Raw genomic sequence first — 23,799 nt, 5'->3', positions numbered from 1 at the left:
CACAGTGATCCATTTGTTTTAATAACATTTTCTTTTTTTTTATTCACTATTCGTTTCAAACTTTATGGATGAGTATCTTTGGCTGTTAACGAATATTGTTAGTTGTCTCAAGCAGCCTGTCTAAATTTATTTTCTCTTTCGTCCAGTCCGGTGACACAGCTCACGATGGGATGTAGGAGGGTCCGCCAGGAGCCAGGCACCTATACTCCTAGATTCTTTGGGAGCAGGCTCCTCCCTACTGCATCCCATAATGCTCCAGTTAGTTTTAGGTGCCCACAGGAGTGGGTACTATGCTTCGCAGCTGCGCTGCAGCTGCGGTTTTTTTCTTTGGATTTTTAGTATATTTAGTTTTTTTTTTTGGTCCCATTGTGGTCCCATTTAAGGGAGGTACAAGGAGGTAAGGAGAGACAACTGCGGGAGCGGCTGATGGGGGAGAAACGCCAAATGGGCTAGTCTCCCCGCTGATGCAGAGACTTGGTCTCTTCCTGCACTGTGTTTGGCGCCTTTTCCCTGTGCTGCGGAGCTGACGGTGATTTTACACAGACTCCAGTCTCTTCTAACAGGCGCTTCCCTCGCTGATCGCTGACAGGACTACAGCTCAGATAAGTACACTGATACATTACTCTGTGCGGTGCCTGTTCATTTTGCATTGTGTTATTACATGGCTGAGGGGTTTACTTCTGCTGCTGTGGAGGAGGGAGCGCTGGACATGTTTATTTACTGCAAGAAGTGTGAGGCTAAATTTACATGTGAACATGAGGATCAGGGGGATTTATGCCCGTCCTGTGAGGCTGTTCCCTGTGGGTCACGCGCCCCCAGAATGGAGACAGCTGAACCTGCTTGGGCTTGTCTATGAATGCTCTTACTGAGGCTTTGAATAGGCAGAAGGATTCCTTGATAGTGTCTCCTGGCCACTGTGTCGGGGGGGGGGGTCACTTACCCCGGCTCCGGGGGCCCCCATTTTGCTGCAAGCTATGCAAGATACTGCTCAGGGGGTTCATAAAATGACTGCCCTGATGGAGCAGTTTACAAAATCCTCTGATGAGAGTGTGCTTAGGCACCCTGTTTCAACACCACCCATTGTACAGGATTTGGATGATGATGGTGTGTGTGTGAGGAGAACTGGAGTTGGGACATGAGTGGTGAAGCTGAGGCTTTAACTTCAGGCATTGAGGATTTGATTGTGGCTGTTAAGCAGACTTTGAATCTTACAGAGGAGGAAAAGACTCCTGTCTCTTGTGTGTTTAAAAAGAGTCGCAGGGACCCTGTGTTTCCCCTGTGATGAGGGAATGACATCTCTTTTAAATGAAGCAGGAAAGACTCCTGATAAAAGATTGTTGATGGCAAAAGAGTATGCTAATATGTACCCCATGCCAGAGGAACATAGCAAGTTATGGGAAAAAGCCCCATTAGTAGATGCATCAGTTGCTAGACTGTCTAAAGCCACTGCCTTGCCTGTCCAGGGGGGTGCTGCCTTTAAAGACCCAGTGGACAAGAAAGTGGAAGGTTGCTGGAAGGCTATTTTTGAAGGCGTGGGTTATACTTTGAGGCCTATTATCGCGTCTGCATGGGTTACTAAAGCTATGATCAAGTGGGCGGAGGAGCTTAGTGGGCTACTCCACCAAAATTTGGAGGCCTTTATACTGGCAGAGAAATTGAGATCTGCCGCAGAGTATGTTTGTGAGGCTGGTGAGGAAGGAGCTAAAATGGCATCCAGAGTGTCTATAACCTCAGTCTCTGCTAGAAGGGCTCTTTGGCTCAAAGCTTGGGAAGCTGATAGTGAGTCCAAGAAGTCCCTTGAGAACTTGCCCTTTAAGGGGGAGTTATTGTTTGGCTCGGAGCTGGAACAAATCATTAAGCAGGCTACTGGGGGTAAGAGTACTTTCCTCCCCACTACTTCCAAGAGTTCAGGCTCCAAGTTTGGAGTTTTCAAGCCGTCCTTTCGGCCGCCATTTCGGGGCGGGTTTTCCAACAGAGGACAGTCTGGCCATGGCAGATTTCAGGCCGGCAGAGGAAAGGCTTCCAAAGGCCGCTTTGGGGCCTTTACAAAAAAGCATGCAGCAAAGAGTGACAATAAGTCCTCTGCATGACGGGGCGGGGGCTCCCTGTTCTGGGCTCAGAGTGGGGGGTCGCCTCCTGCACTTTCGGGACAGGTGGAGGAAATCCATAGTGGATCCTTGGGTCCTTTCCGAGGGTCACCGCATAAATCTCAGGGGCATTCCACCCAAGAGATTTCTCCCTACACCTTTGCCGCGGACCGCATCACTGAGGTCCGCTCTGTTGGGGGCAGCTTTGTCTCTCAAAGAGAAGGGAGTAGTGATTCCGGTACTTCAGGAGGAGAGAAAACAAGGGTTTTATTCAATCCTGTTCCTTGTCCCCAAGCCAGACGGGTCTTTCAGGCCTATTCTAAATTTAAAATCTTTAAATCTACATTTGTGGGTAGATCATTTTCACATGGAGTCTCTGCGTTCTGTGCTCCTGAGCATAGAGCCGGGGGAGTTCCTGGCATCGGTCGATATTCAGGATGCATATCTCCATGTACCCATTTACAAGGATCACCAATCTCTTCTTAGGTTTGCAATTGGAGAAAACCATTGGCAGTTTCAAGCCCTGCCGTTTGGTTTGGCAACGGCTCAGAGAGTGTTCACGAAAGTGATGGCGGTCATGGCTGCAGGTCTCAGTCTAAAGGGAATACTAATTATTCCTTATTTGGACGACCTTTTATTCAAGGCGGAGTCGGCGGGAAAACTTCAGGAGCACCTGAGTATTGCGACACAGTTCTTGCAAGATCAGGGTTGAGTGCTAAACCTTCCCAAGTCACATTTTACACCTACTCAGACTCTGCAGTTCCTCGGGGTAATTCTGGACACACACCTTCACAGGGTGTTCTTACCACACCCCAAAGCTGTGGAGATTCGGCAGATGGTGGTGACCATTCTCCGGGCCCCTGCTCCGACGGTGTGACAGGGAGTAAGGCTGCTGGGCAAAATGGTAGTGACTTTCGAGACGCTGCAGTTTGCCAGATTCCATTCGAGGTCCTTCCAATGGATCATTCTAGCATGCTGGTCCGGCAATGCCAAAACAATGAAACAGGAACGGCTGGTCTTGTCTCAGGAAACAAGAATATCCTTGGAATGGTGGACGGATATAGAGACTGCAGATGGGGCGGTCCCTTTGCTCCTGGGACTGGTTGGTCATCACGACGGATGCCAGTCTCAGGGGTTGGGGGGCAGTTGTGCTTCACCTAAGGTTACAGGGCCTTTGGTCCGAGGAGGAATCCAGTATTCCCATAAACATACTGGAACTGAGACCGGTATGGAATGCCTTGTGCCAAGCAGAGGAATTTCTGAAGGGATTGCCAGTACGAGTTCAATCCGACAATGCCACTATGGTGGCATACTTAAACCACCAGGGTGGAACTAGAAGCAAAATGGCGATGGCAGAGATTGTGAGGATCTTCACCTGGGCGGAAGTGCAGGTTCCAGCACAGTCAGCCGTATTCATTCCGGGGATCCGGAATGTGGAGGTGGACTATCTCAGCAGGGCGGATCTGCTGGAAGGGGAGTGGTCACTCCATCGGGAGGTATTTCAGAAGATTGTAGACCGATGGGGACTGCCAGACATAGATCTTATGGCGTCAAGGACCAATTGTCAAGTGCCAAGGTTTTGCTCTCGGTCCAGGGATCAGTCGGCTTGGACAGAGGATGCCATGACAATTCCTTGGTCGTTCAATCTGGTCTACATCCTTTCCCCATTTCCAATGATCGCGAGGGTGTTGAAAAGGATAAAGAACCAGAGAGTACCGGCCATTCTGGTTGCACCAGATTGGCCCAGGAGGTCATGGTACTCAGACATACTGAGATTATCAACGGAATTGTGGTGACTTCCTCTTCAGCCGGACTTGCTAAGCCAAGGACTGTTCCTGCACCTGGACCTAGCTAGCTAGAGTAAAGGATGTTCGCAAATCGGATTTGCTGCTGGTTTTGTACGATGTACATAACATTGGGTAGCCTGCTTCAAAGCAGACTATTGCCCGCTGGTTGAGATCAACTATTGCGTTTGCTTACTGTAAGGCAGGTAGGCCTGTGCCATCTCGCATAAATGCCCATACTACAAGGTCAGTTGCTTCTTCGTGGGCAGTGCGTCATGGGGCCACAGCGGAGCAGTTGTGCAGGGCAGCCACCTGGTCCTCTGTTCACACCTTTACAAAATTCTACAGGTTTCATGAGTCGGCGGACGCTTCATTTGGACGGGCAGTGATGAGAACTGTCAGTCTGAGCGTACCCTCCCAAAGGACCGGCTCGTGAACGTCCCATCGTGAGCTGTGTCACCGGACTGGACGATAGAGAAAATGGGATTCTTTTGTAAGAACTTACCGTTCGAACCCCTTTCTCTGAGTCCAGTCCGGTGACACAGCGATCCCTCCCGAACGCTCAGTAAGTTGTACCGTTCATGGTTGCCATGTTATGTGTTATAAGTTGCATATATGGGATGCGGTCATTTGGTCGAATACATTATGGTCGAATGTCATTACATCGAATCCATTAGGTCGAATTGCTAAAAGGTCGACATGATTCTAGGTCGACATGGGAAAAGCTCGAAATGATTCTAGGTCGAAAGGTCATTAGTTCGACAGGTCATTAGGTCGACAAGGTCATTAGTTCGACATTGTCTAGGTCGACATTCACAAAGTCGACATGGGGTTTTTTACTGTTTTTTGAGCCGACATGTGCTGACAGGCGGTATTTTATGCCCTACCATCCACTAGGGCGTGGTGGGAGAATAAAATAGTGTGCCGAGCGTAGCGAGGCACCGTGCCCGACGCATCGCGAGCGCAGCGAGCGATGCGAGGGGATGCAGTGCACTTTAAACTGTGTCCATGTCGACTGTGTTGACATTCAGGTAAAAAAACAGTGAAAAACCCCATGTCGACTTTGTGAATGTCGACCTAGACAATGTCGAACTAATGACCTTTTCGACCTAATGACCTGTCTAACTAATGACCTTTCGACCTAGAATCATTTCGACCTTTTCCCATGTCGACCTAGAATCATGTCGACCTTTTAGCAATTCGACCTAATGGATTCGATGTAATGACATTCGACCATAATGCATTCGACCAAACGATCCCAACCCGCATATATGATGTTCAGGCATTGTACTGAGTTGTGTATCCTAGTGTGCTGTTGAAGTTTAACTGAAGCATTATGGGATGCAGTAGGGAGGAGCCTGCTCCCAAAGAATCTAGAAGCATAGGTGCCTGGCTCCTGGCGGACCCTCCTACATCCCATTGTGAGCTGTGTCACCGGACTGGACTCAGAGAAAGGGGTTCGAACGGTAAGTTCTTACAAAAATCCCCTTTTTTATTTACTTTATAAACAGGTTACTAAATAAAAATATTAATAAAACTAAAAGTACGTGTACAAAGGTTATATTCCTATCCAGTGGTATAAGTAGGTGTGGTGACATATGGGGCCCAATTCAGGCTGCAAATTTGAAGGACACGTTTGTATGGGCCGCAGTGCACATGCGCAAGCCCACTGAGAGCACAGGCTCCAAACGCCTGTGTGAGCAAACCACTCGCTGCTTGATTGACAGTGGGTGGCCATTTAGGGGCGTGCCACCTTTGCTTTCTGGGTGTTCCCCAGAAAATGCAGGTGTTCTCCGGTGGTTAGGAGGGAGGGCTGCTGACAGTGGCCTCCTCCCCACAGCCTTTGTAGCCATGCACAGGGGCGGGCACCTGTTCAGAGGGGCGGCGACTACTTGCTTACTGGGCTACAAAAACTCACAGCACACCGAGTAGGTCTGCAGGCCCATAGAACAGTTGCTAAATTGTTTATGCAGCATATGTTTGTAAAGCCCCCAGGGTCTTTACAAAGGTCTTTGTGGTCATGATGAGAATTCTAAGGCGACGGGATCACAGTGATGACCTACTCTTGAAGGCTCCTTCACAGAATCAGCTGCTTCGGAACATAGAGATCACGAGGAGTCTCCTTGTCAAACATGGGTGGATTCTGAACCTTCCCAAGTCACATTTACAACCGACACAGAGTTCCTGGGCATGATTGTTGGGGGGTGTGGATCGTTTGGTCTACACCAACTAGGTCGACAAGCATTGGGTCGACACCACTAGGTTGACAGGCAGCAAGGTCGACAAGGGTTTTTTACTGTTTTTTTGACCCGAATGTCAACACAGTAGACATGGGCACAGTTTGAAGTGCATCGCTCGCTTCGGGCACACTATTTTATTCTCCTACCACACCCTAGTGGATGGTAGGTCATGAAATACCGCCTGTCGGCACAAAAAACATTGAAAAGCACATGTCGACTTAATGCCATGTTGACCTAGACCCATGTCGACATAAAACCATGTCGACCTTGCTGCCTGACGACCTAGTGGTGTTGACACAATGCTTGTTGACCTAGTTGGTGTAGACCTAATGACCGTATCCCGATTATGGACACTGAATCAATGGATGTTTCTCCATCACGACCAAGTGTCAGCCCTCCAGGGCATGGTCCGTCTGATTCTGAGGCACAGGAAGGTATCAGTGCTTTTGTTTATCAGACTTCTGATCTCCGGCTGTATGGTGGCGGCCTTTGTGGCAATTTCCTGATTTCACTCCAGACCATTTCAGATGGACCTGTTAGCTCAGTGTTCAGGGTCCCACTTTTTTCTAAACATCCTGGAGCTTTGTGCCGTGTACTATTCATCCTCTACTAGAGCGCCATCAGAGTTCAATCAAACAATGCCACTGTGGGTTCATATACAAATTGACAGGGCGGCACCACAGTCGTGCAGCCATGCAGGAAGTCAGTCAGATCTGAGGGCATTTAGACGGAATCAGCTACCAGAATATTGTTCATGGACAAGAGATTTTGCAGCGGTGGCAGTCGATGCTCTGGTGATTCCTTGGAAATACCAGTTTTTCTACCTGTTCCCTCCTTTTTCCTCTGATTCATTGCACTCTGCAGTGCATAAAGAGGGAACGTGTCAAGGTTCTGTTGGTGTTTCCGGATTGGGCCCATCGGGCTTGGTATTCGGACCTACAGAGGCTACCAGCCTTGGCCTCTTCCTCTTTGGGAGGATATTCTGAAGCAATATACTTTCGTCTTTCCGGACTGGGATGACCCAGCAAATTATAGACCTGTGAGCTTAACATCAATAAACAGCAAATTATTTAAGGGAATTTTACTATATGGTATCCAAAAACATTTAGAGATGCATAGTAGAATTAGTAATAACCAATATGGGTTTGTAAAAAAATTGCTTGTGCCAAACAAATGTAATCAGCTTTTATGAGGACGTCAGCAACAACTTAGACAATGTAAATGCTGTAGACGTGGTCTTCCTGGATTTTGCTAAGGTTTTTGATAATGTGCTGCATAAGAGGTTGATAAATAAAATGGAGGATTTGGGACTAGTAGTGAAAATTTGTAGATGGCCAAGAAACTGGCTGCGGAATAGGGAATAGGGAACAAAGAGTGGTTGTGAACTGTGCAGTATCGGGTTGGATACCAGTACTAAGAGGAGTGCCACAGGCTTTGGTACTAGGGCCTTTTTTTATTTCACATATTCATTAATGATATAGGGTGAGTATACTCAACAAAGTTTCTTAACATATTTTCAGAAGGATATAAATACATTAGAAACTGTACAAAGAAGGGCGACTAAAATGGTGCATGGCCTACATCACAAAACTTTCCTGGAAAGACTAAAAGATCTTAACATGTATAGTTTGGAGCAGAGAAGGGAAATGGGGGACATGATAGAAATATTCAAATATATGAAGGGTTTTTAACATAGTACAGGAGGGAAATTTTCTTCAAAGGAAAGGAAGTAATAGAACACGAGGACATACACTGAAACTGGAGGGAGGTAGGTTCAGGGGAAATGTTAGAAAAAATTACTTCACAGAAAGGGTAGTGGATAAGTGGAATAGCCTCCCATCAGAGGTGGTAGAGGCTAAGAGTAGAACAATTTAAACATGCTTAGGATAGGCATATGAATATCCTAACAAAGAAATAAGGATCAAAAAGGGTTGAGATTACCTGAAGGATAAAAAAGGGGCAGACTAGATGGGCCAAATGGTTCTTATCTGCCGTCAAATTCTATGTTTCTAACTGGAAATGGATCTAGGAGTCCAAATTGACAACAAATGGGTGTAGTGCTCAGTGTCATGTAGCAACAAATAAGGCCAACAGGATTCTAGCCTGTATAAGAATGGGTATGGAGACTAGGGACTCAAATGTAATTATGCCACTGTACAAAGCATTAGTTAGACCACATCTAGAATGTGGAGTAAAAAAAAAAAAAAAACGACACCATAGAACTGGAAAAAGTACAAAGAAGTGCAACAAAGCAAACAAAAGGGTTGGTGAAATTAAGCTATGAAGACAGATTGGACAAATTGGAATTGTTTACACTGGAAAAGAGATGTTTAAGGGGAGACCTGCTTAACATGTACAAATATATTAGGGGCCAATATAAGGAACTGTTAGGCACCATTTTTACTTTGAGGAAGGACTATAGGACATGTTGGCATTAGACTAGAGGAAAGAAGATTTTGTACCCTTAGAAGGAAAAACTTTTTTGCGGTCATGGCAGTTAAATTGTGGAACTCTTCCTGGAGAGGTGGTGTCAGCAGACACATTAAATACATTTAAAGTAAGGTTGGACAAACATCTATTAGGTAAAAACATCCAAGAGTACTAACAACATACACTGTTACAAAAAGTTGAACTCGATGGACGCACAACTTTTTTTTCCAGCCGAAAAGAAATTACTTAAAGGGTCTATGTTTACCAGCATGGTTGTTGAGAGGGTCCTATTGAGACACAGGGGGATTCTCCTAGCTGTCATTCCAACCATGCTTAATGCCCGAAATCTGGAAGGTTTACATCTTCTGGTATAAAAGTAGGAGGGTGGCCCCTCTGAGGTTCTAGGCATCTCGTCTTCTGCTGCTCCTTCAGGTTGGCCTTTCGGTCGGCCTGTGGCTTGGTTCTTTGAAGGTACAGGTTTCGCCATTGTTAATTTTCTTTAACAAAAAAAAGCTCTTTTTATTCAGATCTTTTTCCAGGGGGTGGTCCGGTTGTATCCTCTGTTTGTTCTTCCCATGGCTCCATGGGATTTTGATCTTATTAATAATAATAATAATAATAATGTTATTTACATAGCATTTTTCTCCCAATAGGAGAAATGCTTTACATTTGCCTTTACAGCACATAAAACAAGACAAGCTTTAACAGTGGATATTAGTGAAATGCTTAAGAGAACAGGATCTTGTTCTTTCCTTTCTGCAATCATCTGTTTTTGAGTCTCCACTTAAATCAACCTCTGTTGGTACTATTTTTTTCCTGATGCTTCTCCTGCATGTTAGGATCTGGCAGACTGGAAACTATATGTCAGTATTTGGAGTAAGCAATAGTCTGGTGGTACCGAGAGACTAGACCAGTGTTTTTCAACCACTGTGCCGTGGCACACTAGTGTGCCTTGAGCTGCTCTCAAGTGTGCCTCCAGATCTAGAGATGCCCAAACTAGTTTACAGCCACCACCAGTTCAATTGTTATTTACTGGTCTCTTCTTTTCATGTAAAGGGCCAATGTATTTTAGTTTTGTTACCTGTGGGGACCAGTGTAATTGTTTTTTTTTATGGAGGCCAAAAGGTTTGATTTTTTTTCCTGTGAGGATCTCATGGTGTGCCTTGGCAATTTTAATTATTTAGTGTGCCGCAAGGTAAAAAGGTTGAAAATCACTGGACTAGACTGTGGCTGCAGAGGAATTCAGACAAATTCAGGACTCTGGACCAGGTGTGGAAAGGTAACTGATGAGTAGTGACCAGGGATGTGAGATTAAACCCTTCTGTGCAGAAATTCTGGGAAACACCCAATGCTTAGACACAGAGGAGAGCAGCAGCTAGCAATGACATAATCAAACCAGGACCTGGATGCAGCTCAAATGAATGTCCACAGAAAGTAACAATGAAATACTTTATTCAGGCATCAAAGAATAAAGTATAACTTCCACAGCAAATAAAAGTAATTTCCAAGGTAAATGAAATGCAGGAGGATAATACAAAGTAATATGGATAATTGCAGGTGGATAATGCAGAGTATATGGATTATTGCAGGATGCAGAGTAGTGGGAGAATGCAGGCCAGCTACTCAGTATATGGTAAGTAATATCAGGATCTAAAGTACTTAACTGACAAGTCCTTTTGCAAACTGAGAAGGTAAATGTCCAGACCAGGTTGATGAGAGAGACAAGGCAAATATCCAGAGCAGGTTGACAACAGGAACAGGCAAGGCAAGTATCCAAGGCTTATCTCCTGAAGGAGCTGGGGTACAGGACATCCACACATGGACCAGTAACAGGAACTATGACCAGCAGGGTGGAGTCCTACTGATTCCTTTTTATACCAAGCTGAGGTAATCAGTGGATGCAGCTGAGAGCAACATGAAGCACACTCCTAGCTGCTTGCTATTAGCAGACGGCCAGACAGACAGGACAGAGTGTATGGCTGGTTTCACACACTCCGGCTCCTGCCGGACGGTGAAATCCCGCACGGCCAGGGAGCCGTGCCACACACATTAGTTGTGAATGGACACTATTGTGTCCATTCACACGGGACGGCCCGGCCGCACGGCTGCAGCCGGATCCCGCCACTGGAAGGGACGGCTGCCGGGCTGTGGCCATCCCCTCCATGATAAACTACTGTGTGCGGCACGGGTCCCTGGCCGTGCGGGATTTCACCGTCCGGCAGGAGCCGGAGTGTGTGAAACCGGCCTAAGGCCGGTTTCACACACTCCGGCTCCTGCCGGACAGTGAAATCCCGCACGGCCAGGGAGCCGTGCAGCACACATTAGTTGTGAATGGACACAATTGTGTCCATTCACACGGGACAGCCACGGCCCGGCCGCACGGCTGCAGCCGGATCCCGCCATTGGAAGGGACGGCTGCCGAGCTGTGGCCATCCCCTCCATGATAAAGTACTGTGTGCGGCACGGCTCACTGGCCGTGCGGGATTTCACCGTCCGGCAGGAGCCGGAGTGTGTGAAACCGGCCTAACACTGCATAGAGGTCTCTAGCTGTTGTCCGAGTGCTCAGGGTCTATGTGGATAGGAGAAAGTAGCACTGTACAACAATATGTAATTAATATGACATGTTATTTGATATAACATCATCGCTGGCACCACCCCCCCAAAGCCAGCTACAGTGTGCATGCGCGAGTTCCCACTCACTATTATGCTAAGATCTTCTGTGTAGCCTGGAGCTCGTCAACTGCTGTAGCCAGGGGCAAAAGAGTCATACATGGGGAGAAGCATTATCAGCGCTCCCCCATAATGGATGATGCCCTGATAGTGGAGTTGCACTATACATGGGCATCTCAGAGCTTGCCCAGTCTGCACCCACTATTACACATGGGACAGGCTGTAACTAGCAGAGGGCTGGGCAATTGCGGCCCTCCAGATGTTGAGGAACTACACATCCCAGGATGCTTTGCATTAGTTTTGCTATGTGGCCATGCTGAAACTGATGCAAGGCATGCTGGGATGTGTAGTTCCTCAACATCTGGAGGGCCGCAATTGCCCAGCCCTGAACTAGCATCTTCATATCAGTGCAACTGTGACCACAAAATGTTGCATCTGCGCATGCATTGGTGTTCATCTAACAGACCCTCAGACTGAGAAGAACATACAAAATTAGATGACTTTCCTAGTCACCACTAGATGGTGCTCTACTATAAGAAGAAATAGCCATGCAAAGCTATGTAGGATGTATTGGTCTATTGCACAACCAGGGAACTAATGGGCCATATAGACCAGGCGATTTCAGGGCTTTTTCTAAGTGATCTGACTAGATCGCTTAGAAAATTACCCTACAATGCTCTGTGTGTAGGGGCCATAGCGATAGGTACCATATATATATATTTTTATATAGAATGAAGTCTGTAATAAGCTTCCGCAAAGATCGGGTGCCGTGCATCATTGTTTTTGTGAATAACTATGTCAGTGGCTCCCAAACATTCTTGAATCATGGCACCCTTGAGCAGATGTTCTCAAACAGTTTTGCTCTGGGTCCCAGAGCAATACTGTTTGAGAACATCTGCACCCAGAGCAAAACTGTTTGAAAACATCTGCTCAAGGGTGCCATGATTCAAGAATGTTTGGGAGCCACTGAGACAAAACTGTCTGACAATAAAATGATTACAAGACCACAGGATTTAGCACAGAATGGCTGCCAAACATGCATGGTCAGTAGAGGCACAGTGACTGTTCAATTCATTTCTTACACATCACAGGGGCAAGCTCCTTTTGGAGTCCCTGTCCCTGCATGTGTTTTTCTAATATAGTAATGTGAATGTTACATTTTAGTCCAGGGATCAGGGAACTTTTTTACCTTTTACCATACCTCCCAACTTCGGCAGTTCAGCAGTCGGGACGCTGCTGCTGCGCGCCGGAGGCGCGTTGAAATTTTCGGGGACGTGGCCTAATTTGGGGGCGTGGCCTATACTCGCCTCTCCCCCGCGAGGCTACGCCCCCATTTTGCCGCTATGGGGGCATGACCCAGAGGCTCTGTGAGCCTCTAGCCATGCCCCCAGCCCCCTGGCTGCGGGGATAGACGCTGTGCGCATGCGCACAGCGTTTATTCCCCGCTGCTTAGCAGCTGACAGGGGGGACTCCCAACAGCCCCCCCACACCGCGGGACACTGCCACCCGCGGGTGGGACAGCGGGACAGGCCCTGACAATCGGGACTGTCCCGATAAAGCTGCCCTTAGAGGCAGTGAAACGCGTTGGAAGCTGCTTGCTCATATAGGCCCCTCACTGCCATTGCCACACTGCGTCATCTGGATCCAACCAGCCGTCTACCATCCTATATTCTTTGGAGAAAAACCATCTTTTTGAGACCCTCCACCTGGCTTCATATATGCCACTATCAAGCGGAGAAGATTTCATCCACAACCCCATACGGAGATCACAGCTTCTTCAGCAGTCCTAAATGGACACAAGACTCCCAATGGACAAACAGTGGTAATTATAACCATCTTCTAAATTCGCTGACTTTAATCAAGTGGAAATTTATATACCATCTCAGTTCAAAAAGAACTTTATTGGGTCTTTATCGAGACTCCCACTCCACGACATACATAGGACGGATCCTATTAACATTCTATAAAAAGTGGCATCCACTGAGGGCCTGAGCTTTTATTCATATATATTTTATTGTGTATTCCTTTATTATATAGTACGATACACAGCCTGGGAGCAATTGATGATGATGATGATTACCATGTATGGCTGTGTGGGGTACAAAATTTGTATAGATTCATATGCATGCCTGGCTGTGTCTCGGCAGCGCGACCGTCCATTACCCCCAGAAATTAAATTTTTACCCATTTGGGGTCATTTACTCCTGTTCCCTGACCACTGAATTAGACCTTCTTTGCAGACTTTGAGGGTACCAGGTAGAGGTGTATGATTGGGTAGACAGTGGTTGACTGTAAGGCAGTGAGTGTCTGGGGAGGCAGATGGTGACATGTGGAGGCAAAGGGTGATAGGGAGGGTGGCTGGGGTAGCAGACTTTGCCCGGGGAAACAGAGGGTGTCAGGTGAGGCAGTGGCTGACAGGTAGATGCAGGGGAAGGTGGGGGTTAGGGAGAGGTAGTGGGATACTTGGGAGAAAGAAGGTGGCATGGAGAAGCAGTGAGTTGCAAAGGGTGATAGGAGAAGACAAACAATAGCAGAGGGAGGCAGAGGGTGTCAGACTGGAGGTAGAGGATAGCGGGGGAGGGTGGCTCTGGGAAAGTGGAGAAAGACTGGGGTGGCAGTGTGTGACAGGAGGAGGCATAAGGTGACTAAGGAGAGGCAGTGGGAAAATAGTGAGAGGCAGTGGGGTACTGGGGAGGCAATGAGTGACGTGGAGTCAGAGGGTGGCAGGGGTATTCAGGGGGTGACTAGGAAGAGGCAGTGTGAAAACTCCCCCCTCCAGCGATCCCCACTAGAGGGAACATCGCATCAGCCTAGTGTGATGCTGATGCATTGTGTCTCTCCACCTGCCCGGCTCACTGGGTATGTGCATGCCCATGCAGCCTGGAGCATGGCAGCACATAGCGTCCCTGTTATTTCAAACACATTTCTCACATTGATACCTGGATGAGAAAAGATATCAGCGCACATAATTTGAACTGATACCACTTCTCCCCCAGACCAACTCCTTATACAGATACCCATCTGCAGGGCCAGACTGGCCATTCTGGCAAATGCCAGACGGGCCAATGGCCAGGTGGACCAATTTTTTCTAGTAAGTGCAGGCTCCGCCTCCCGATCGGTGCACAAAGAGAGCCACTGGAATCGTGGCGGGTCCGGCTGCTCTCTTTGCGCCACTAAGGTTTGGCATCATACGCCACTCTTCCCCTCTCTCCTGCAAGCCGAGAGAGGCAACACACACATGTGCAAAGGTTGCGTGTGTGCACAAATGCCAGGCCCAGTCCATTGCTGCCCATCAGAGAGTCCTGCTCGCTGGCAGTGAGCTCCACTGAGTCTGACTGTGGTCTGCTGCTGGTGCTAGCTGCCTGTTTGTCAATTTCAGGTTTTGGTGCTGAGCATGACTGAAGAAGTTGAGCACTGGGGTGGGGGCCGGGTTGCCTAATTGACCCCAAAGATCTTTCAGCCAGTGATTTTGATCATTTAGCCCTAGCCCTTGCATATGGAGCTGCAAATCCTGAGTATAATTCTAGTATCCTGCCTGCTTCACTGGCCACTCTTCCTTGGATGTGGGGTACTGCCCAAAAAATCTTGTGAACCCACAACCTGCGGGAGAATATACAAGTACAGTTCAACTTATTTCAGAATCCTGGCTCAGAGATCTGAGTAGTCATCAGCCTGACCACATGAGAGTTGCATACCTCCCAACACTCACAATTTCAGCGGGACAGTCCCGATTACCGGGTCCTGTCCCGCTATCCCACCCGCGGCCGGAGGTGTCCCGCTGCGGGGGGGCAGTTGGGAGCCCCCCGTTTTAACAGAATAGATGCTGTGCGCATGCGCACAGCGTCTATTCCTGCCCGAAAACGGGGACGCGGCTCATTTGCATAAGCCGCACCCCCTCATTTACATAAGCCACGCCCCTGCCGCTACAAAGTTGGGAGGTATGCAGTTGTGACCATTATCTAAGAGTTGCAACCCAAAGCTTGAGAACCTTTGCCCTAGAGCACCAATTTTATGGCCCTAGAACATAAGGTTCAGTTATGTAGTGGTAGTGGTAAACATGGCGGTGCTACTTTTGGTACACATATTTATGATTGGCAGCCACCAGCACTGGCTTTGCCTATCACATTGACCATATGTAAATTGCTTCTCGGCCTTTTGGCTAAGATCAAGTGTAGTATCTGTTCTTATCAGTGGGTATGGACTGGCCTCTGGCAGAGAATAGAGAAAGGTTGGACTGAGTAGCTGCTCTGATGGGCGGAGGGTGTGGGACCCCTCTGTTTTTTCCCGGGAGCAGTGAAAAGTCTCACTGAGTATCTTCACCTCTGCCTTTGGTAGGAGGTGTTGTTTCCGTAAATCCACTGGTAAGAGGGGGGGAGAAACACTGGGCCTAGTAGATTGACTCTCCTGACGGGGTTCGTAGCCCCCGAAGGATGAGTCAGCGAAAGGCTCAGTCTAGTATCCATTCCCAGGGAGCGGAGAAAAGCTGAGACCGAGTAGATTGGTCCAGGTTGGCTAACCACCAGCCTGGGCACAGCGAAAAGCTCAGCCTAGTATCCTAACCCTGGGAGCGGAGAAACACTGGGACTGAGTAGATTGCTCTTCCGAGGGGGGTGCAGTCCCTAAGGGAGTCTTTCGAAAAGCCCAGTGGAGTACCCATTCCCATGCCGGGGGCTGGAAAATGCCTGCTGGTGAGACAGAGAAAAGCTTGGTCGGACGCTGAAGGGTCGGCTGCCTGGAGCCCGAGGCTGCACTGTGCCCCCGGGGAAACTCGGGGGTGCCTGATTTGCACTGGTGATGTCCAGCACCATGCACTGAATGGCACACACACTGCGCACTTCCCTCTAGGTTAGGCTACACGTCCTTACCTCGTCCTTTTGGATGGGGTAGGACAATTTTTTACACCCCCACCCCGGCCTTCTGGCTAGGGCTTCTTTTATTTATTTCTTTGATTTGCACTTTTGAGCACTTCACGTTTTTCGTTAGTTTGTCACGTTTTTTTGATTTGGGTAGTGCGGCTGTCCCTAACGGGCCTTCCGTTCCCCAAACGTGGCTGGGACTCTTCACCTTTTGGGGAGAGTCCCGGTCCCCTCGAGGGCAACCCCGAGCCGCAAGGCGGAGGGAAGCCTAAGCGGGTCTCTCCAAACCTTCGGGTGCGGAGGACCCACCGTCCAAAACCCTTCCGGGGGTGGAGGAAAAGCGGGTCTCTCTGAGCTTCGGCGAAGAGGACCCACCGATCCCTTTTTCCCTTCCTCGGCCTTATGGTTGAGGGGGGTTAGGGGAACCATGGGGCCTTTCTCCTTTGGGAGAGGGTCCAAACGTTCGTACGGCTGCCCCCTTTGCACGTGTTTAGGCACAGCACTGGTGGTGGTGGGAGCACACCTCGGGTTCCCTGAGTTTCTTCAAACTCATCTGTTCTTATCAGTGGGTATGGACTGGCCTCTGGCAGAGAATAGAGAAAGGCTGGACTGAGTAGCTGCTCTGATGGGCGGAGGGTGTGGGACCCCTCTTTTTTGCCTGGGAGTAGTGAAAAGTCTGGCTGAGTACCTTCACCTCTGCCAGTGGTAGGAGGTGTTGTTTTCGTAAACACACTGGTGAGAGGGGGGGAGAAACACTGGGCCTAGTAGTTTGGCTCTCTTGACGGGGTTCGTAGCCCCCGAAGGATGAGACAGCGAAAGGCTCAGTCTAGTATCCATTCCCAGGGAGCGGAGAAAAGCTGAGACCGAGTAGATTGGTCCAGGTTGGGCAAGCCACCAGCCTGGGCACAGCGAAAAGCTCAGCCTAGTATCTTAACCCTGGGAGCGGAGAAACACTGGGACTGAGTAGATTGCTCTTCCGAGGGTGTTGCAGCCCCTAAGGGAGTCTTTCGAAAAGCCCAGTGGAGTACCCATTCCCATGCCGGGGGCTGGAAAGTGCCTGCTGGTGAGACGGAGAAACACTTGGTCGGACGCCGACTGGCTGGCTGGCTGCCTGGAATCCGAGGCTGCACTGTGCCCCAGGGGAAACTCGGGGGTGCCGAACATGCACGGGTGATCCTCAAAATCACCATGCACTAGTATGGCACTTGCACTGCGCACTTCCCTTTAGGTTAGCGCTTCACGTCCTTACCCCGTCCTTTTGGATGGGGTAGGACAATTTTTGCACGCCCCACCCCGGCCTTCTGGTTGGGGTCCTTTATTTATTTATTTCTTTTCCCTCTCACGTTTGTCACTTTTCACGTTCTTTGTTTTTTGTAGTTTGTCACGTTTTTTTTGGGCTGATGCGGTCGACCCTAACGGGCCTTCCATTCCCCAAATGTGCTGAGGCTCTCGTCCTTTTGGGGAGAGCCTCGGTCCCCTCGAGGGCGACCCCGAGCCGCAAGGCGGAGGGAAGCTCAAATGCGGGTCTCTCCAAACCCTCAGGTGCGGAGGACCCACCGTCCAAAACCCTTCCGAGGGTGGAGGAAATGAGGGTCCCTCTAAGCTTCGGCAAAGAGGACCCACCGATCCCTATTTTCCCCTCCTCGGCCTTATGGTTGAGAGGGGTTAGGGGAACCCCGGGGCCCTTCTCCTTTGGGAGAGGGTCCAAACGTTCGTACGCACGCCCCCTATGCACGTGTTAGTCACTGCACTGGTGGTGGTGGGAGCACACCTCGGGCTCCCTGAGTTTCTTCAAACTCATTGACCATATGTAAATTGAGTTGTTCATGGACCAGTGACCTGCGGCACTCAGTTTGATAACCACAAATCTGTAAGTTAAGAGAGTAGGCGAGCATCTTGTTCACTACGAGGACATGCTAGTACACCAAGATCATAAACATTGTCCTGTGCCTAGGGCCGGCAACAGAAATCTTGGGGCCCTGTACACAGATATTTCTGGGGCCCCCCGCGTCCCCCCCCCATGTAATCCCAAGCTGACGTCAGTGCGCACCAACCCGTTGTTACCAGTTACCACAGCGACCACTTACTACATACTAAAAAAACACACAAATAAAAAGACAGTATATACTAGACAATATCTCACTTTAGAAATACAATATAATATGAATCAACATTTCCAATAAACATTATTCAAGCGGCACTCATTTGGATTTAAATCCAAAAGCTTACAGACACATTTACAGGGAAATTACAGAAAGTAATGAAGGCCCGGCGCTTCATTGAGTCCACCTGGAGCAAGTGTGCCCAATCGCCGGATCCACATTGCTTCACATCTAAGCTATTTAGCAGATCTCTCACCACCACGCAACGCCGCTAGCACATGATCAATTATAACGCACTTCATCACAGCTATACTGTGCTTAGCCTGTAAAAAAAGGTGAGTGACCGGTTGGTCGCTGCCACAATTATCAAATGCTGCTTTAATAGAAGATCGGTGGTCCGCTAGACATTCCCGTAGCATTCTTTCTGTTTTCCCCACATAATGTAGGGAACACGGACAGGATAACATATAAACAATGAACTCCCACAGACCTCCCCCCCTGAGCTCACCCTCTGCTGCTCGCCATCGGGGATCCTGGCAGCGGGGTCCCAGAAGCGGATATGCCATCAGCAGCATGGTCCCTGGGGAAGATGGGAACTAGCAGCGATATTAATACCGCTAATAGTTCCCATCCACCGCAGGGACCCCCGCTGCTGGCGGCATATCCGCTGCTTTGACCCCGCTGCCAGGATCCCCGATGGCGAGCAGCAGCGGGTGAGTTCGGGGGGGGGGGGGGGGCAGCGGGTGAGCTCCGGCCGTGGGTGCTCCTCACTATCCATGGGCGTTCGGGCCCCGGAGCACCCACGGTTTCGGCGCCTATGCTATCGGCCATAAACTTTTACTTGCAGAATGTAAAGTTCATCTTCTTCTTCTTAAAAGTCTCTTGTTTAAGCAGTTCAGGCCTCTCCTAATGAACACTAATGCCTGGACCTCTCTGAGATGACTGATGAGCTACAGGCAGCTCGCAGTCCTTCCCTCCTTAGTCCTTACCTATACCATTGAGGATCGGGGGGGGGGGGGCCTTTCACACTTCAGGCTTCCCATACTGTGTAGTTGAGTGGATTCTCCGCAGGACTGATGACCTCAGGCACAGCAGGCAGCAGCAGACTCCAAAACAACATCTACAATGCGGAACGCAGATTAGGTGTGCACATGCGCAGTAAAGCTGCGTACCCACGGTAAGATATAGTGCACAATCTAGCACACTATCTAGCCAGTTTCGAATAGCATGCTAGATAGTGCATTATATCTTACCGTGTGTATGCACTATCCGACGTACGATGCGCGCTCCCGCAGGTCGTATGGGAGGGAGCTGATCGGGTGAACATGCAACCCAATTCTGTCTAGAAAGCATAAGATAGTATAGTGTAGTAAATCGTACCGTGGGTACGCACCTTGAGATCCTTATTGTCTGTGCGCAGTGCAGCCAGGAGACAGCCGACTCAGCCTCTGAGCGCTGAGCGGCTGTCTGTGACGTCACGTGACCTGGACTGCGGAGGACACTGAGTGTCAACCACCACCGGCGCTGCTGCGGCAGCTGAGCCCGGAGCCGACAGCAGGAGACAGACTCGACTGACCCAGGGACGGAGGGCGCAGAGGAGGCAGCGGCGCACAGACACTATGTGAGTGTCAATCACTTCACCACTGCGCAGCCAGGCAGCCGCCGACAGAGAGAGAGACCCGGCGCAGCGGCGCGCACAGTGAGCTCAGCAAGGCCAGTACAGACACCAACGGGGGTAACACAGACGGGCCCCGGCCGGGTTCTGGGGCCCTTCAGATCGCCGGGGCCTGTCACACATGTCCCCCTTGACCCCCCCTGTCGCCGGCCCTGCCTGTGCCCATCCAGTGCCATTCATAAATCAGTCCCACTTTATTCAACAACATAAACAATGTATGTTTTATTTAATGTGAATTAATTTCAGCACAGGTAAAATTAGATAAATATATATTCATTGTATCAATGTTGAGTGGAACAAAGTATAATCTTAGCAGATGATGATGAGACTATACTTAGTATTAGGAAGACAGCACAGCATCATCCTCTGAGACTATAATGTGTGCCACTCAATATTGATACAATCAATATATATTTTCATATTTACAAGCGCTTTTTTACATTTGATCAATATTGTTTTTATTGAGCACATAGAGTGAGCTGATTGGCTGGTGCTTTATCTCTGTCCATTTGATCTATCTACAAAGCTTAGTAAGTAAACTCCTTGGCCCCTATGACAGGAGAGGAAACAATCAGTATTGCCAAACCACCACCAATAGATGAGCCTTATTGTCTATATGAATGCATCACAGAAATGTTTGTTATACCATACATTTCCACTTGCTGAATTATTGTATAGATTACAGAATATGTTTTTGTATCTGCTAACCCCTTGGTTTGTTATACACTGTGTTCCTATGCCTACATTTCTCTGTGCCCTTTATATTTTGTAAAAACTTGATATGGTACTTATGTATTATCTGGGCTGCCGATTTTTTGATTGTATGCCTTAACTTAAGGCATACAATCAGATGCGATGCGATATCTCATCGCATCGCATCGCATACGACCATATCGCATGCGATGCGATGACCCTATTTTTCCATAGGATTCAATGTTAAAATGGACTGAGTCCATTTTAACATGGAATTCAATGGGAAAAAGTGGTCCTTTTCATACCCCTACTATCCAAGTGGGCATGGAGTTGGATATAAACCTGTGGCGAGCGTAGCGAGCCACCGAGCCCGAAGCGTGGCGAGCGAACGGTATTCTGTGTCCCCTCGCGGGGCTCGCCACGCTTCGGGCTCGGTGGCTCGCTACGCTCGCCACAGGTTTATATCCAACTCCATGCCCACTTGGAAAGTAGGGGTATGAAAAGGACCCCTTTTCCCATTGAATTCCATGTTAAAATGGACTCAGTCCATTTTAACATTGAATCCTATGGAAAAATCGGGTCCATCGCATTGCATCGCATGCGATATGGTCGGATGGGATGCGATGGACCCGATTTCAAAATCGGCAGCCCAGTTAGTACATAAGTACCCTTGATATGATTTTATTCAGTAATAGATTCAGTTTCAGTGTAATGGAGGCCACACACGCACCGATGCAGGCGGTGCGATGCTGTACGATGGGGTGCGCGCTCCCGCGGCACCTCATCGTACAGTACAAAAAGTATGTGCTGCACATACTTTTTGTACTAGCCTTTTCTAGCACAGCATCGCTTCGCATGCACATAGTATGCACAAGGCATACGATGCAATGCTATGTGTGCTAGTTAAGCCCACAACGCACGCCAGGATCGGTGCGTGTGTGGGCTGCATAAGATACTGCTGCTGTCTGCAAGGGACATATAATATAGAATATAAAAGAAGCTATACCGTACACACACTGGGTAACAGATCAGGTGTATTATTCTTACATATTAGTTTTATTATTGTTAGAATAGACCAGTAATGGCTAACCTCATACTTGCCTACCCTCCCGGAATGGCCGGGAGTCTCCCGAAAATCTGGTCCCCCTCCCAGCCCCCCAGGAAGGTGGGCAAGTCCCCGCAAGCGCCGCTCCCCTCCCCCCCCCCCCCCCGGAGCTGGGGAAAGAAGTGGGGGAGGGGAGCGGGACTAAAATTATGCGAATCGGGTCATTTTGTGTCATTTTAGCCCCACCCCACCCCCTACTCGCGGACCCACGAATTGCGGCGCTTGCGTGGATTGGGGGCAGGACTTTGATACTTCAGCCTTGTCCCCGCCCCCCGAACTGCACATTTGGTTGTCCTCTCCGGGCTTCTCCCGGAGAGTGACATTAAAAAGTCGGCAAGTATGGCTAACCTTGACACTCCAGCTGTTGTAGAACTACACGTCCCAGCATGCCCTGCTACATTTTTGCTATTTGGCCATACTAAAACTGTTGCAGGGCATGCTGGGATGTGTAGTTCAACAACAGCTGGAGCGTTAGCCATCACTGGAATAGTCAGTAGAGCAAACCAAAAGCTTCCTTCACCTGTGATGATAATTCTTGACACACTTTACCATCTGACCAGCAGAGGTCAGTATTGTAACAACAGCGCTCACTCTAAGTGGGTCAGCATGCCAGCTCAGAGGCTAAAGCTGTAGTGACATCAGAACACAGTTTAAATTTAGGAATGTATGTGGGTCAGTGTGCTATGTGAGGCCAAGGCCGGCTGTTTACACAGCTCTTTCATGGTGGCTGCACATTTGGGTTTATCTCTTCCACAGGCTGTACAGGAGACAAAGTACCTGACTCCACGCCAGGATGTTCTACGTCCAATTAGGAATAATGAGAACATCCCTCTTTCACCGTCCCCACTGTCACTTAACACTAATGGCTAATTCAGCGGTGGACGCAGCTGCGTTGGCTCTTGCTTATGTTGCCAGAGTTACGGCTTCTGCAATAATATGCGAATACTGCTCCTCCCCTGGTGTAGTTACTGTGTATGAATGTGCAAACACTGAGATGCCCACCTACAGCATTTCTGCACCCTGCAGCACTGCCAGTGTTTCCTGACATGCCGCCATTGGTGCAATATCAGCACTCGCACAAGCAATATTGCAGGTGTGGCTTCTCTATTTGCAGGACTGGCCTGAGGATAATTTTTGGTAAGCCAATCTATACTTTGGAGCCCCCCTGACAAAATTAAAGGGTTGTGGTCTTATCGGGAAAGTCTAGTTGTAGTGCACCTTATACATTATATACCCACAATTAGGTAATCATTACCTAATATGCCCCCATGTGTGGAGACTTGCAGAGCGGTAGTGCCAGTGGTGTTGAGGGTGGCACCGCAGCACATTACAGTACTGTGAAGAAATGCAAAATAAACTACCACTCCCAGCAGACAGCAAGGCTCAGATTATACTTCTTATTTTTTTAGCACCTTCAAGAAGATACAGTAGTAGATTTAATCTGTTTGGTTGCTACGGGCAACATCCCATCTTCAATAGAACTCCCATCCTAGTAAATTTACCTCATAGAAGCTTGTTGGCGGCATTGACGTACGGATGGACAAACAGAGCACCATATGGGGGCAAACATCTACAGGAGGGGCATAAACAGTCAGATGAACAGAAGAGAGGGTTTATAGACAGACAATTGGATGAGAGGGGCATAGACAGGCATTGATTGTGCTTGAACAATGTGTCAGCCATGTATCACCATTGCCCCTACTAGATCCAGAGTCTGCACTAGAAGCGGCAATGACTCTCACCTCTGTCAACTCTGCCAGTAAGTAAAATGACAGACACCCAACAAGGCCTGCAGGTTAGGGTACGACGGAGTTAGGGTATGGGAGCTTTAGATTCCACAGGCATAGATTCTATCCTATTGTGGAAAAATTGTGTGTTGGGAGCTGTCGAAGACGGGGCTCTAACGCGGGCGGAGGTGACTTATGTTATAAATGTGTGTACTCCAGCAAAAGTTATCATTGTTCATTCCTGGATGGCCTCCACTGGTCAGGAATTTTCTGCCTGGCAGGCACTGGCCAATTTAACTAATGCAGGTATGTCCAACCTGCGGCCCTCCAGCTATTGTGAAACTACACACCCCAGCATGCCTTGCCATAGTTTTAGCATGCCCTAATATCAAAACTGTGGCAAGGCATTCTGGGATGTGTAGTTTCACAA

General features: G+C 48.7%; 1 pseudogene; it reads left to right on the top strand.

Moving 5' to 3' along the window:
• Positions 1–15,350: 15,350 nt before the first annotated feature.
• Positions 15,351–15,486, top strand: LOC146012746 (U2 spliceosomal RNA; annotated as a pseudogene).
• The last annotated feature ends 8,313 nt before the right edge of the window (positions 15,487–23,799 follow it).

The sequence above is a fragment of the Crinia signifera genome, chromosome 6 (genome assembly GCF_055691185.1).
Source record: "Crinia signifera chromosome 6, ASM5569118v1, whole genome shotgun sequence".
In the NCBI taxonomy this organism is placed as follows: domain Eukaryota; kingdom Metazoa; phylum Chordata; class Amphibia; order Anura; family Myobatrachidae; genus Crinia; species Crinia signifera.
Note: the sequence above shows the minus strand (reverse complement) of the source record. Positions and strands in the feature narration are given on the sequence as shown.